Source organism: Pongo pygmaeus, chromosome 21, assembly GCF_028885625.2.
Source record: "Pongo pygmaeus isolate AG05252 chromosome 21, NHGRI_mPonPyg2-v2.0_pri, whole genome shotgun sequence".
Classification (NCBI taxonomy): domain Eukaryota; kingdom Metazoa; phylum Chordata; class Mammalia; order Primates; family Hominidae; genus Pongo; species Pongo pygmaeus.
The window spans coordinates 24,615,641-24,630,408 of NC_072394.2; positions in this window are offsets into that span (position 1 = coordinate 24,615,641).

Here is a 14,768-nt window from a genome sequence, read left to right on the forward strand (position 1 = left end):
CCCAGCATAGGCCTCAAAGCCCTCCAAATATCCACTTGCAGATTCTACGAAAAGAGTGTTTCAAAGCTGCTCTTTCAAAAGCAAGGTTCAAGTCTGTGTGTTGAATGCACTCATCAGAAAGAAGTTTCTGAGAATGCTTCTGTCTAGTTCTTACGTGAAGATATTTCCTTTTCCAGCTTAGGCCTCAAAGCGCTCCAAATGAACACTTGCAAATTCTACAAAAGGAGTGTTTCAAAAGAGTTCTATCAAAAGGAACGTTCAAGTCTGTGAGTTGAATGCACTTATCATACAGAAGTTTCCTGGAATGCTTCTGTCTAGTTTTTATGTGAAGACATTTCCTTTTCCAGCATAGGCCTCAAAGCGCTCCAAATATCCACTTGCAGATTCTACCAAAAGAGTGTTTCAAAACTGCTCTATCAAAAGCAAGCTTCAACACTGTGAGTAGAATGCACTCATCACAAAGAAGTTTCTGAGAATGCTTCTGTCTAGTTTTTATGTGCAGATATTTCCTTTTCCAACATAGGCCTCAAAGCGCTCCAAATAAACACTTGCAGATTCTACAAAAGGAGTGTTTCAAAACTGCTCTTTCGAGAGGAACGTTCAAGTCTGTGAGTTGAATGCACTCATCACACAGAAGTTTCTGAGAATGCTTCTGTCTAGTTTTTATGTGAAGATATTTCCTTTTCCAGCATAGGCCTCCGAACGCTCCAAATATCCTCTTGCAGATTCTACAAAAAGAGTGTTTCAAAACTGTTCTATCAAAAGGAAGGTTCAACTCTGTGAGTTGAATGAATGCATCGTGAAGAACTTTCTGAGAATGCTTCTCTGTAGTTTTTAGGTGAAGATATTCCATATCCCAGCACAGGCCTCGAAGTGCTCCAAATAACCACTTGCAGATTTTACCAAAAGAGTGTTTCAAAACTGCTCTTTCTATAGGGAAGTTCAAGTCTGTGAGTTGAATGCACTCAACACAAAGAAGTTTCTGAGAATGCTTCTGTTCAGTTTTTATGTGAAGATATTTCCTTTTCCAGCATAGGCCTCAAACGGCTCCAAATATCCACTTGCAGATTCTACAAAAAGAGTGTTTCCAAACTTCTCTATCAATTGGTAGGTTCAACTCTGTGAGTTGAATGAACTCATCACAAAGAAGTTTCTGAGAATCCTTCTCTCTAGTTTTTATGTGAAGATATTTCCTTTTCCAACATAGGCCTCAAGGTGCTCCGAATAAACACTTGCAGATTCTACAAACGTAATGTTTCAAAACTGTTCTATCAAAAGGAACGTTCAAGTCTGTGAGTTGAATGCACTCATTGCAAAGAAGTTTCTCAGAATGTTTCTGTCTAGTTTTTAGGTGAAGAGATTTCATTTCCCAGCATAGGCCTCAAAGCGCTCCAAATATCCACTTGAAGATTCTATAAGAAGAGTGTTTCCAAACTGCTCTTTCAAAAGGCAGCCTCAAGTCTGTGAGTTGAATGCATTCATCACAAAGAAGTTTCTGAGAATGCTTCCGTCTAGTTTCTATATGAAGATATTTCCTTTTCCAACATAGGCCTCAAAGCGCTCCAAATAAACACATGCAGATTCTACAAAAGGAGTGTTTCAAAACTGTTCTATCAAAGGGAACGTTCAAGTCTGTGAGTTGAATGCACTCATCACACAGAAGTTTCTCAGAATGCTTCTGTCTAGTTTTTAGGTGAAGAGATTTCATTTCCCAGCATAGGCCTCAAAGCCCTCCAAATATCCACTTGCAGATTCTACGAAAAGAGTGTTTCAAAGCTGCTCTTTCAAAAGCAAGGTTCAAGTCTGTGTGTTGAATGCACTCATCAGAAAGAAGTTTCTGAGAATGCTTCTGTCTAGTTCTTACGTGAAGATATTTCCTTTTCCAGCTTAGGCCTCAAAGCGCTCCAAATGAACACTTGCAAATTCTACAAAAGGAGTGTTTCAAAAGAGTTCTATCAAAAGGAACGTTCAAGTCTGTGAGTTGAATGCACTTATCATACAGAAGTTTCCTGGAATGCTTCTGTCTAGTTTTTATGTGAAGACATTTCCTTTTCCAGCATAGGCCTCAAAGCGCTCCAAATATCCACTTGCAGACTCTACCAAAAGAGTGTTTCAAAACTGCTCTATCAAAAGCAAGCTTCAACACTGTGAGTAGAATGCACTCATCACAAAGAAGTTTCTGAGAATGCTTCTGTCTAGTTTTTATGTGCAGATATTTCCTTTTCCAACAGAGGCCTCAAAGCGCTCCAAATAAACACTTGCAGATTCTACAAAAGGAGTGTTTCAAAACTGCTCTTTCGAGAGGAACGTTCAAGTCTGTGAGTTGAATGCACTCATCACACAGAATTTTCTGAGAATGCTTCTGCCTAGTTTTTATGTGAAGATATTTCCTTTTCCAGCATAGGCCTCCGAACGCTCCAAATATCCTCTTGCAGATTCTACAAAAAGAGTGTTTCAAAACTGTTCTATCAAAAGGAAGGTTCAACTCTGAGAGTTGAATGATTGCATCGTGAAGAACTTTCTGAGAATGCTTCTCTGTAGTTTTTAGGTGAAGATATTCCATATCCCAGCACGGGCCTCGAAGTGCTCCAAATAACCACTTGCAGATTTTACCAAAAGAGTGTTTCAAAACTGCTCTTTCTATAGGGAAGTTCAAGTCTGTGAGTTGAATGCACTCAACACAAAGAAGTTTCTGAGAATGCTTCTGTTCAGTTTTTATGTGAAGATATTTCCTTTCCCAGCATAGGCCTCAAACGGCTCCAAATATCCACTTGCACATTCTACAAAAAGAGTGTTTCCAAACTTCTCTATCAATTGGTAGGTTCAACTCTGTGAGTTGAATGAACTCATCACAAAGAAGTTTCTGAGAATCCTTCTCTCTAGTTTTTATGTGAAGATATTTCCTTTTCCAACATAGGCCTCAAGGTGCTCCGAATAAACACTTGCAGATTCTACAAACGTAATGTTTCAAAACTGTTCTATCAAAAGGAACGTTCAAGTCTGTGAGTTGAATGCACTCATTGCAAAGAAGTTTCTCAGAATGTTTCTGTCTAGTTTTTAGGTGAAGAGATTTCATTTCCCAGCACAGGCCTCAAAGCGCTCCAAATATCCACTTGAAGATTCTATAAGAAGAGTGTTTCCAAACTGCTCTTTCAAAAGGAAGCTTCAAGTCTGTGAGTTGAATGCATTCATCACAAAGAAGTTTCTGAGAATGCTTCCGTCTAGTTTCTATATGAAGATATTTCCTTTTCCAACATAGGCCACAAAGCGCTCCAAATAAACACATGCAGATTCTACAAAAGGAGTGTTTCAAAACTGTTCTATCAAAGGGAACGTTCAAGTCTGTGAGTTGAATGCACTCATCACACAGAAGTTTCTCAGAATGCTTCTGTCTAGTTTTTAGGTGAAGAGATTTCATTTCCCAGCATAGGCCTCAAAGCGCTCCAAATATCCACTTGCAGATTCTACGAAAAGAGTGTTTCAAAGCTGCTCTTTCAAAAGCAAGGTTCAAGTCTGTGTGTTGAATGCACTCATCAGAAAGAAGTTTCTGAGAATGCTTCTGTCTAGTTCTTACGTGAAGATATTTCCTTTTCCAGCTTAGGCCTCAAAGCGCTCCAAATGAACACTTGCAAATTCTACAAAAGGAGTGTTTCAAAAGAGTTCTATCAAAAGGAATGTTCAAGTCTGTGAGTTGAATGCACTTATCATACAGAAGTTTCCTGGAATGTTTCTGTCTAGTTTTTATGTGAAGACATTTCCTTTTCCAGCATAGGCCTCAAAGCGCTCCAAATATCCACTTGCAGATTCTACCAAAAGAGTGTTTCAAAACTGCTCTATCTAAAGCAAGCTTCAACACTGTGAGTAGAATGCACTCATCACAAAGAAGTTTCTGAGAATGCTTCTGTCTAGTTTTTATGTGCAGATATTTCCTTTTCCAACAGAGGCCTCAAAGCGCTCCAAATAAACACTTGCAGATTCTACAAAAGGAGTGTTTCAAAACTGCTCTTTCGAGAGGAACGTTCAAGTCTGTGAGTTGAATGCACTCATCACACAGAAGTTTCTCAGAATGCTTCTGTCTAGTTTTTATGTGAAGATATTTCCTTTTCCTGAATAGGCCTCCGAACGCTCCAAATATCCTCTTGCAGATTCTACAAAAAGAGTGTTTCAAAACTGTTCTATCAAAAGGAAGGTTCAACTCTGTGAGTTGAATGAATGCATCGTGAAGAACTTTCTGAGAATGCTTCTCTGTAGTTTTTAGGTGAAGATATTCCATATCCCAGCACAGGCCTCGAAGTGCTCCAAATAACCACTTGCAGATTTTACCAAAAGAGTGTTTCAAAACTGCTCTTTCTATAGGGAAGTTCAAGTCTGTGAGTTGAATGCACTCAACACAAAGAAGTTTCTGAGAATGCTTCTGTTCAGTTTTTATGTGAAGATATTTCCTTTTCCAGCATAGGCCTCAAACGGCTCCAAATATCCACTTGCAGATTCTACAAAAAGAGTGTTTCCAAACTTCTCTATCAATTGGTAGGTTCAACTCTGTGAGTTGAATGAACTCATCACAAAGAAGTTTCTGAGAATCCTTCTCTCTAGTTTTTATGTGAAGATATTTCCTTTTCCAACATAGGCCTCAAGGTGCTCCGAATAAACACTTGCAGAGTCTACAAACGTAATGTTTGAAAACAGTTCTATCAAAAGGAACGTTCAAGTCTGTGAGTTGAATGCACTCATTGCAAAGAAGTTTCTCAGAATGTTTCTGTCTAGTTTTTAGGTGAAGAGATTTCATTTCCCAGCATAGGCCTCAAAGCGCTCCAAATATCCACTTGAAGATTCTATAAGAAGAGTGTTTCCAAACTGCTCTTTCAAAAGGAAGCTTCAAGTCTGTGAGTTGAATGCATTCATCACAAAGAAGTTTCTGAGAATGCGTCCGTCTAGTTTCTATATGAAGATATTTCCTTTTCCAACATAGGCCTCAAAGCGCTCCAAATAAACACATGCAGATTCTACAAAAGGAGTGTTTCAAAACTGTTCTATCAAAGGGAACGTTCAAGTCTGTGAGTTGAATGCACTCATCACACAGAAGTTTCTCAGAATGCTTCTGTCTAGTTTTTAGGTGAAGAGATTTCATTTCCCAGCATAGGCCTCAAAGCCCTCCAAATATCCACTTGCAGATTCTACGAAAAGAGTGTTTCAAAGCTGCTCTTTCAAAAGCAAGGTTCAAGTCTGTGTGTTGAATGCACTCATCAGAAAGAAGTTTCTGAGAATGCTTCTGTCTAGTTCTTACGTGAAGATATTTCCTTTTCCAGCTTAGGCCTCAAAGCGCTCCAAATGAACACTTGCAAATTCTACAAAAGGAGTGTTTCAATAGAGTTCTATCAAAAGGAACGTTCAAGTCTGTGAGTTGAATGCACTTATCATACAGAAGTTACCTGGAATGCTTCTCTCTAGTTTTTATGTGAAGACATTTCCTTTTCCAGCATAGGCCTCAAAGCGCTCCAAATATCCACTTGCAGATTCTACCAAAAGAGTGTTTCAAAACTGCTCTATCAAAAGCAAGCTTCAACACTGTGAGTAGAATGCACTCATCACAAAGAAGTTTCTGAGAATGCTTCTGTCTAGTTTTTATGTGCAGATATTTCCTTTTCCAACATAGGCCTCAAAGCGCTCCAAATAAACACTTGCAGATTCTACAAAAGGAGTGTTTCAAAACTGCTCTTTCGAGAGGAACGTTCAAGTCTGTGAGTTGAATGCACTCATCACACAGAAGTTTCTGAGAATGCTTCTGTCTAGTTTTTATGTGAAGATATTTCCTTTTCCAGCATAGGCCTCCGAACGCTCCAAATATCCTCTTGCAGATTCTACAAAAAGAGTGTTTCAAAACTGTTCTATCAAAAGGAAGGTTCAACTCTGTGAGTTGAACGAATGCATCGTGAAGAACTTTCTGAGAATGCTTCTCTGTAGTTTTTAGGTGAAGATATTCCATATCCCAGCACTGGCCTCGAAGTGCTCCAAATAACCACTTGCAGATTTTACCAAAAGAGTGTTTCCAAACTGCTCTTTCTATAGGGAAGTTCAAGTCTGTGAGTTGAATGCACTCAACACAAAGAAGTTTCTGAGAATGCTTCTGTTCAGTTTTTATGTGAAGATATTTCCTTTCCCAGCATAGGCCTCAAACGGCTCCAAATATCCACTTGCAGATTCTACAAAAAGAGTGTTTCCAAACTTCTCTATCAATTGGTAGGTTCAACTCTGTGAGTTGAATGAACTCATCACAAAGAAGTTTCTGAGAATCCTTCTCTCTAGTTTTTATGTGAAGATATTTCCTTTTCCAACATAGGCCTCAAGGTGCTCCGAATAAACACTTGCAGATTCTACAAACGTAATGTTTCAAAACTGTTCTATCAAAAGGAACGTTCAAGTCTGTGAGTTGAATGCACTCATTGCAAAGAAGTTTCTCAGAATGTTTCTGTCTAGTTTTTAGGTGAAGAGATTTCATTTCCCAGCACAGGCCTCAAAGCGCTCCAAATATCCACTTGAAGATTCTATAAGAAGAGTGTTTCCAAACTGCTCTTTCAAAAGGAAGCTTCAAGTCTGTGAGTTGAATGCATTCATCACAAAGAAGTTTCTGAGAATGCGTCCGTCTAGTTTCTATATGAGGATATTTCCTTTTCCAACATAGGCCTCAAAGCGCTCCAAATAAACACATGCAGATTCTACAAAAGGAGTGTTTCAAAACTGTTCTATCAAAGGGAACGTTCAAGTCTGTGAGTTGAATGCACTCATCACACAGAAGTTTCTCAGAATGCTTCTGTCTAGTTTTTAGGTGAAGAGATTTCATTTCCCAGCATAGGCCTCAAAGCCCTCCAAATATCCACTTGCAGATTCTACGAAAAGAGTGTTTCAAAGCTGCTCTTTCAAAAGCAAGGTTCAAGTCTGTGTGTTGAATGCACTCATCAGAAAGAAGTTTCTGAGAATGCTTCTGTCTAGTTCTTACGTGAAGATATTTCCTTTTCCAGCTTAGGCCTCAAAGCGCTCCAAATGAACACTTGCAAATTCTACAAAAAGAGTGTTTCAATAGAGTTCTATCAAAAGGAACGTTCAAGTCTGTGAGTTGAATGCACTTCTCATACAGAAGTTACCTGGAATGCTTCTGTCTAGTTTTTATGTGAAGACATTTCCTTTTCCAGCATAGGCCTCAAAGCGCTCCAAATATCCACTTGCAGATTCTACCAAAAGAGTGTTTCAAAACTGCTCTATCAAAAGCAAGCTTCAACACTGTGAGTAGAATGCACTCATCACAAAGAAGTTTCTGAGAATGCTTCTGTCTAGTTTTTATGTGCAGATATTTCCTTTTCCAACATAGGCCTCAAAGCGCTCCAAATAAACACTTGCAGATTCTACAAAAGGAGTGTTTCAAAACTGCTCTTTCGAGAGGAACGTTCAAGTCTGTGAGTTGAATGCACTCATCACACAGAAGTTTCTGAGAATGCTTCTGTCTAGTTTTTATGTGAAGATATTTCCTTTTCCAGCATAGGCCTCCGAACGCTCCAAATATCCTCTTGCAGATTCTACAAAAAGAGTGTTTCAAAACTCTTCTATCAAAAGGAAGGTTCAACTCTGTGAGTTGAATGAATGCATCGTGAAGAACTTTCTGAGAATGCTTCTCTGTAGTTTTTAGGTGAAGATATTCCATATCCCAGCACAGGCCTCGAAGTGCTCCAAATAACCACTTGCAGATTTTACCCAGAGTGTTTCAAAACTGCTCTTTCTATAGGGAAGTTCAAGTCTGTGAGTTGAATGCACTCAACACAAAGAAGTTTCTGAGAATGCTTCCGTTCAGTTTTTATGTGAAGATATTTCCTTTTCCAGCATAGGCCTCAAACGGCTCCAAATATCCACTTGCAGATTCTACAAAAAGAGTGTTTCCAAACTTCTCTATCAATTGGTAGGTTCAACTCTGTGAGTTGAATGAACTCATCACAAAGAAGTTTCTGAGAATCATTCTCTCTAGTTTTTATGTGAAGATATTTCCTTTTCCAACATAGGCCTCAAGGTGCTCCGAATAAACACTTGCAGACTCTACAAACGTAATGTTTCAAAACTGTTCTATCAAAAGGAACGTTCAAGTCTGTGAGTTGAATGCACTCATTGCAAAGAAGTTTCTCAGAATGTTTCTGTCTAGTTTTTAGGTGAAGAGATTTCATTTCCCAGCACAGGCCTCAAAGCGCTCCAAATATCCACTTGAAGATTCTATAAGAAGAGTGTTTCCAAACTGCTCTTTCAAAAGGCAGCCTCAAGTCTGTGAGTTGAATGCATTCATCACAAAGAAGTTTCTGAGAATGCTTCCGTCTAGTTTCTATATGAAGATATTTCCTTTTCCAACATAGGCCTCAAAGCGCTCCAAATAAACACATGCAGATTCTACAAAAGGAGTGTTTCAAAACTGTTCTATCAAAGGGAACGTTCAAGTCTGTGAGTTGAATGCACTCATCACACAGAAGTTTCTCAGAATGCTTCTGTCTAGTTTTTAGGTGAAGAGATTTCATTTCCCAGCATAGGCCTCAAAGCCCTCCAAATATCCACTTGCAGATTCTACGAAAAGAGTGTTTCAAAGCTGCTCTTTCAAAAGCAAGGTTCAAGTCTGTGTGTTGAATGCACTCATCAGAAAGAAGTTTCTGAGAATGCTTCTGTCTAGTTCTTACGTGAAGATATTTCCTTTTCCAGCTTAGGCCTCAAAGCGCTCCAAATGAACACTTGCAAATTCTACAAAAGGAGTGTTTCAAAAGAGTTCTATCAAAAGGAACGTTCAAGTCTGTGAGTTGAATGCACTTATCATACAGAAGTTTCCTGGAATGCTTCTGTCTAGTTTTTATGTGAAGACATTTCCTTTTCCAGCATAGGCCTCAAAGCGCTCCAAATATCCACTTGCAGATTCTACCAAAAGAGTGTTTCAAAACTGCTCTATCAAAAGCAAGCTTCAACACTGTGAGTAGAATGCACTCATCACAAAGAAGTTTCTGAGAATGCTTCTGTCTAGTTTTTATGTGCAGATATTTCCTTTTCCAACATAGGCCTCAAAGCGCTCCAAATAAACACTTGCTGATTCTACAAAAGGAGTGTTTCAAAACTGCTCTTTTGAGAGGAACGTTCAAGTCTGTGAGTTGAATGCACTCATCACACAGAAGTTTCTGAGAATGCTTCTGTGTAGTTTTTATGTGAAGATATTTCCTTTTCCAGCATAGGCCTCCGAACCCTCCAAATATCCTCTTGCAGAATCTACAAAAAGAGTGTTTCAAAACTGTTCTATCAAAAGGAAGGTTCAACTCTGTGAGTTGAATGATGCATCGTGAAGAACTTTCTGAGAATGCTTCTCTGTAGTTTTTAGGTGAAGATATTCCATATCCCAGCACAGGCCTCGAAGTGCTCCAAATAACCACTTGCAGATTTTACCAAAAGAGTGTTTCCAAACTGCTCTTTCTATAGGGAAGTTCAAGTCTGTGAGTTGAATGCACTCAACACAAAGAAGTTTCTGAGAATGCTTCTGTTCAGTTTTTATGTGAAGATATTTCCTTTCCCAGCATAGGCCTCAAACGGCTCCAAATATCCACTTGCAGATTCTACAAAAAGAGTGTTTCCAAACTTCTCTATCAATTGGTAGGTTCAACTCTGTGAGTTGAATGAACTCATCACAAAGAAGTTTCTGAGAATCCTTCTCTCTAGTTTTTATGTGAAGATATTTCCTTTTCCAACATAGGCCTCAAGGTGCTCCGAATAAACACTTGCAGATTCTACAAACGTAATGTTTCAAAACTGTTCTATCAAAAGGAACGTTCAAGTCTGTGAGTTGAATGCACTCATTGCAAAGAAGTTTCTCAGAATGTTTCTGTCTAGTTTTTAGGTGAAGAGATTTCATTTCCCAGCATAGGCCTCAAAGCGCTCCAAATATCCACTTGAAGATTCTATAAGAAGAGTGTTTCCAAACTGCTCTTTCAAAAGGAAGCTTCAAGTCTTTGAGTTGAATGCATTCATCACAGAGAAGTTTCTGAGAATGCTTCCGTCTAGTTTCTATATGAAGATATTTCCTTTTCCAACATAGGCCTCAAAGCGCTCCAAATAAACACATGCAGATTCTACAAAAGGAGTGTTTCAAAACTGTTCTATCAAAGGGAACGTTCAAGTCTGTGAGTTGAATGCAATCATCACACAGAAGTTTCTCATAATGCTTCTGTCTAGTTTTGAGGTGAAGAGATTTCATTTCCCAGCATAGGCCTCAAAGCGCTCCAAATATCCACTTGCAGATTCTACGAAAAGAGTGTTTCAAAGCTGCTCTTTCAAAAGCAAGGTTCAAGTCTGTGTGTTGAATGCACTCATCAGAAAGAAGTTTCTGAGAATGCTTCTGTCTAGTTCTTACGTGAAGATATTTCCTTTTCCAGCTTAGGCCTCAAAGCGCTCCAAATGAACACTTGCAAATTCTACAAAAGGAGTGTTTCAAAAGAGTTCTATCAAAAGGAACGTTCAAATCTGTGAGTTGAATGCACTTATCATACAGAAGTTTCCTGGAATGCTTCTGTCTAGTTTTTATGTGAAGACATTTCCTTTTCCAGCATAGGCCTCAAAGCGCTCCAAATATCCACTTGCAGACTCTACCAAAAGAGTGTTTCAAAACTGCTCTATCAAAAGCAAGCTTCAACACTGTGAGTAGAATGCACTCATCACAAAGAAGTTTCTGAGAATGCTTCTGTCTAGTTTTTATGTGCAGATATTTCCTTTTCCAACATAGGCCTCAAAGCGCTCCAAATAAACACTTGCAGATTCTACAAAAGGAGTGTTTCAAAACTGCTCTTTCAAGAGGAACGTTCAAGTCTGTGAGTTGAATGCACTCATCACACAGAAGTTTCTGAGAATGCTTCTGTGTAGTTTTTATGTGAAGATATTTCCTTTTCCAGCATAGGCCTCCGAACGCTCCAAATATCCTCTTGCAGAATCTACAAAAAGAGTGTTTCAAAACTGTTCTATCAAAAGGAAGGTTCAACTCTGTGAGTTGAATGATGCATCGTGAAGAACTTTCTGAGAATGCTTCTCTGTAGTTTTTAGGTGAAGATATTCCATATCCCAGCACAGGCCTCGAAGTGCTCCAAATAACCACTTGCAGATTTTACCAAAAGAGTGTTTCCAAACTGCTCTTTCTATAGGGAAGTTCAAGTCTGTGAGTTGAATGCACTCAACACAAAGAAGTTTCTGAGAATGCTTCTGTTCAGTTTTTATGTGAAGATATTTCCTTTCCCAGCATAGGCCTCAAACGGCTCCAAATATCCACTTGCAGATTCTACAAAAAGAGTGTTTCCAAACTTCTCTATCAATTGGTAGGTTCAACTCTGTGAGTTGAATGAACTCATCACAAAGAAGTTTCTGAGAATCCTTCTCTCTAGTTTTTATGTGAAGATATTTCCTTTTCCAACATAGGCCTCAAGGTGCTCCGAATAAACACTTGCAGATTCTACAAACGTAATGTTTCAAAACTGTTCTATCAAAAGGAACGTTCAAGTCTGTGAGTTGAATGCACTCATTGCAAAGAAGTTTCTCAGAATGTTTCTGTCTAGTTTTTAGGTGAAGAGATTTCATTTCCCAGCACAGGCCTCAAAGCGCTCCAAATATCCACTTGAAGATTCTATAAGAAGAGTGTTTCCAAACTGCTCTTTCAAAAGGAAGCTTCAAGTCTGTGAGTTGAATGCATTCATCACAAAGAAGTTTCTGAGAATGCTTCCGTCTAGTTTCTATATGAAGATATTTCCTTTTCCAACATAGGCCTCAAAGCGCTCCAAATAAACACATGCAGATTCTACAAAAGCAGTGTTTCAAAACTGTTCTATCAAAGGGAACGTTCAAGTCTGTGAGTTGAATGCACTCATCACACAGAAGTTTCTCAGAATGCTTCTGTCTAGTTTTTAGGTGAAGAGATTTCATTTCCCAGCATAGGCCTCAAAGCCCTCCAAATATCCACTTGCAGATTCTACGAAAAGAGTGTTTCAAAGCTGCTCTTTCAAAAGCAAGGTTCAAGTCTGTGTGTTGAATGCACTCATCAGAAAGAAGTTTCTGAGAATGCTTCTGTCTAGTTCTTACGTGAAGATATTTCCTTTTCCAGCTTAGGCCTCAAAGCGCTCCAAATGAACACTTGCAAATTCTACAAAAGGAGTGTTTCAAAAGAGTTCTATCAAAAGGAACGTTCAAGTCTGTGAGTTGAATGCACTTATCATACAGAAGTTTCCTGGAATGCTTCTGTCTAGTTTTTATGTGAAGACATTTCCTTTTCCAGCATAGGCCTCAAAGCGCTCCAAATATCCACTTGCAGATTCTACCAAAAGAGTGTTTCAAAACTGCTCTATCAAAAGCAAGCTTCAACACTGTGAGTAGAATGCACTCATCACAAAGAAGTTTCTGAGAATGCTTCTGTCTAGTTTTTATGTGCAGATATTTCCTTTTCCAACATAGGCCTCAAAGCGCTCCAAATAAACACTTGCAGATTCTACAAAAGGAGTGTTTCAAAACTGCTCTTTCGAGAGGAACGTTCAAGTCTGTGAGTTGAATGCACTCATCACACAGAAGTTTCTGAGAATGCTTCTGTCTAGTTTTTATGTGAAGATATTTCCTTTTCCAGCATAGGCCTCCGAACGCTCCAAATATCCTCTTGCAGATTCTACAAAAAGAGTGTTTCAAAACTGTTCTATCAAAAGGAAGGTTCAACTCTGTGAGTTGAATGAATGCATCGTGAAGAACTTTCTGAGAATGCTTCTCTGTAGTTTTTAGGTGAAGATATTCCATATCCCAGCACAGGCCTCGAAGTGCTCCAAATAACCACTTGCAGATTTTACCAAAAGAGTGTTTCAAAACTGCTCTTTCTATAGGGAAGTTCAAGTCTGTGAGTTGAATGCACTCAACACAAAGAAGTTTCTGAGAATGCTTCTGTTCAGTTTTTATGTGAAGATATTTCCTTTTCCAGCATAGGCCTCAAACGGCTCCAAATATCCACTTGCAGATTCTACAAAAAGAGTGTTTCCAAACTTCTCTATCAATTGGTAGGTTCAACTCTGTGAGTTGAATGAACTCATCACAAAGAAGTTTCTGAGAATCCTTCTCTCTAGTTTTTATGTGAAGATATTTCCTTTTCCAACATAGGCCTCAAGGTGCTCCGAATAAACACTTGCAGACTCTACAAACGTAATGTTTCAAAACTGTTCTATCAAAAGGAACGTTCAAGTCTGTGAGTTGAATGCACTCATTGCAAAGAAGTTTCTCAGAATGTTTCTGTCTAGTTTTTAGGTGAAGAGATTTCATTTCCCAGCACAGGCCTCAAAGCGCTCCAAATATCCACTTGAAGATTCTATAAGAAGAGTGTTTCCAAACTGCTCTTTCAAAAGGCAGCCTCAAGTCTGTGAGTTGAATGCATTCATCACAAAGAAGTTTCTGAGAATGCTTCCGTCTAGTTTCTATATGAAGATATTTCCTTTTCCAACATAGGCCTCAAAGCGCTCCAAATAAACACATGCAGATTCTACAAAAGGAGTGTTTCAAAACTGTTCTATCAAAGGGAACGTTCAAGTCTGTGAGTTGAATGCACTCATCACACAGAAGTTTCTCAGAATGCTTCTGTCTAGTTTTTAGGTGAAGAGATTTCATTTCCCAGCATAGGCCTCAAAGCCCTCCAAATATCCACTTGCAGATTCTACGAAAAGAGTGTTTCAAAGCTGCTCTTTCAAAAGCAAGGTTCAAGTCTGTGTGTTGAATGCACTCATCAGAAAGAAGTTTCTGAGAATGCTTCTGTCTAGTTCTTACGTGAAGATATTTCCTTTTCCAGCTTAGGCCTCAAAGCGCTCCAAATGAACACTTGCAAATTCTACAAAAGGAGTGTTTCAAAAGAGTTCTATCAAAAGGAACGTTCAAGTCTGTGAGTTGAATGCACTTATCATACAGAAGTTTCCTGGAATGCTTCTGTCTAGTTTTTATGTGAAGACATTTCCTTTTCCAGCATAGGCCTCAAAGCGCTCCAAATATCCACTTGCAGATTCTACCAAAAGAGTGTTTCAAAACTGCTCTATCAAAAGCAAGCTTCAACACTGTGAGTAGAATGCACTCATCACAAAGAAGTTTCTGAGAATGCTTCTGTCTAGTTTTTATGTGCAGATATTTCCTTTTCCAACATAGGCCTCAAAGCGCTCCAAATAAACACTTGCTGATTCTACAAAAGGAGTGTTTCAAAACTGCTCTTTTGAGAGGAACGTTCAAGTCTGTGAGTTGAATGCACTCATCACACAGAAGTTTCTGAGAATGCTTCTGTGTAGTTTTTATGTGAAGATATTTCCTTTTCCAGCATAGGCCTCCGAACCCTCCAAATATCCTCTTGCAGAATCTACAAAAAGAGTGTTTCAAAACTGTTCTATCAAAAGGAAGGTTCAACTCTGTGAGTTGAATGATGCATCGTGAAGAACTTTCTGAGAATGCTTCTCTGTAGTTTTTAGGTGAAGATATTCCATATCCCAGCACAGGCCTCGAAGTGCTCCAAATAACCACTTGCAGATTTTACCAAAAGAGTGTTTCCAAACTGCTCTTTCTATAGGGAAGTTCAAGTCTGTGAGTTGAATGCACTCAACACAAAGAAGTTTCTGAGAATGCTTCTGTTCAGTTTTTATGTGAAGATATTTCCTTTCCCAGCATAGGCCTCAAACGGCTCCAAATATCCACTTGCAGATTCTACAAAAAGAGTGTTTCCAAAC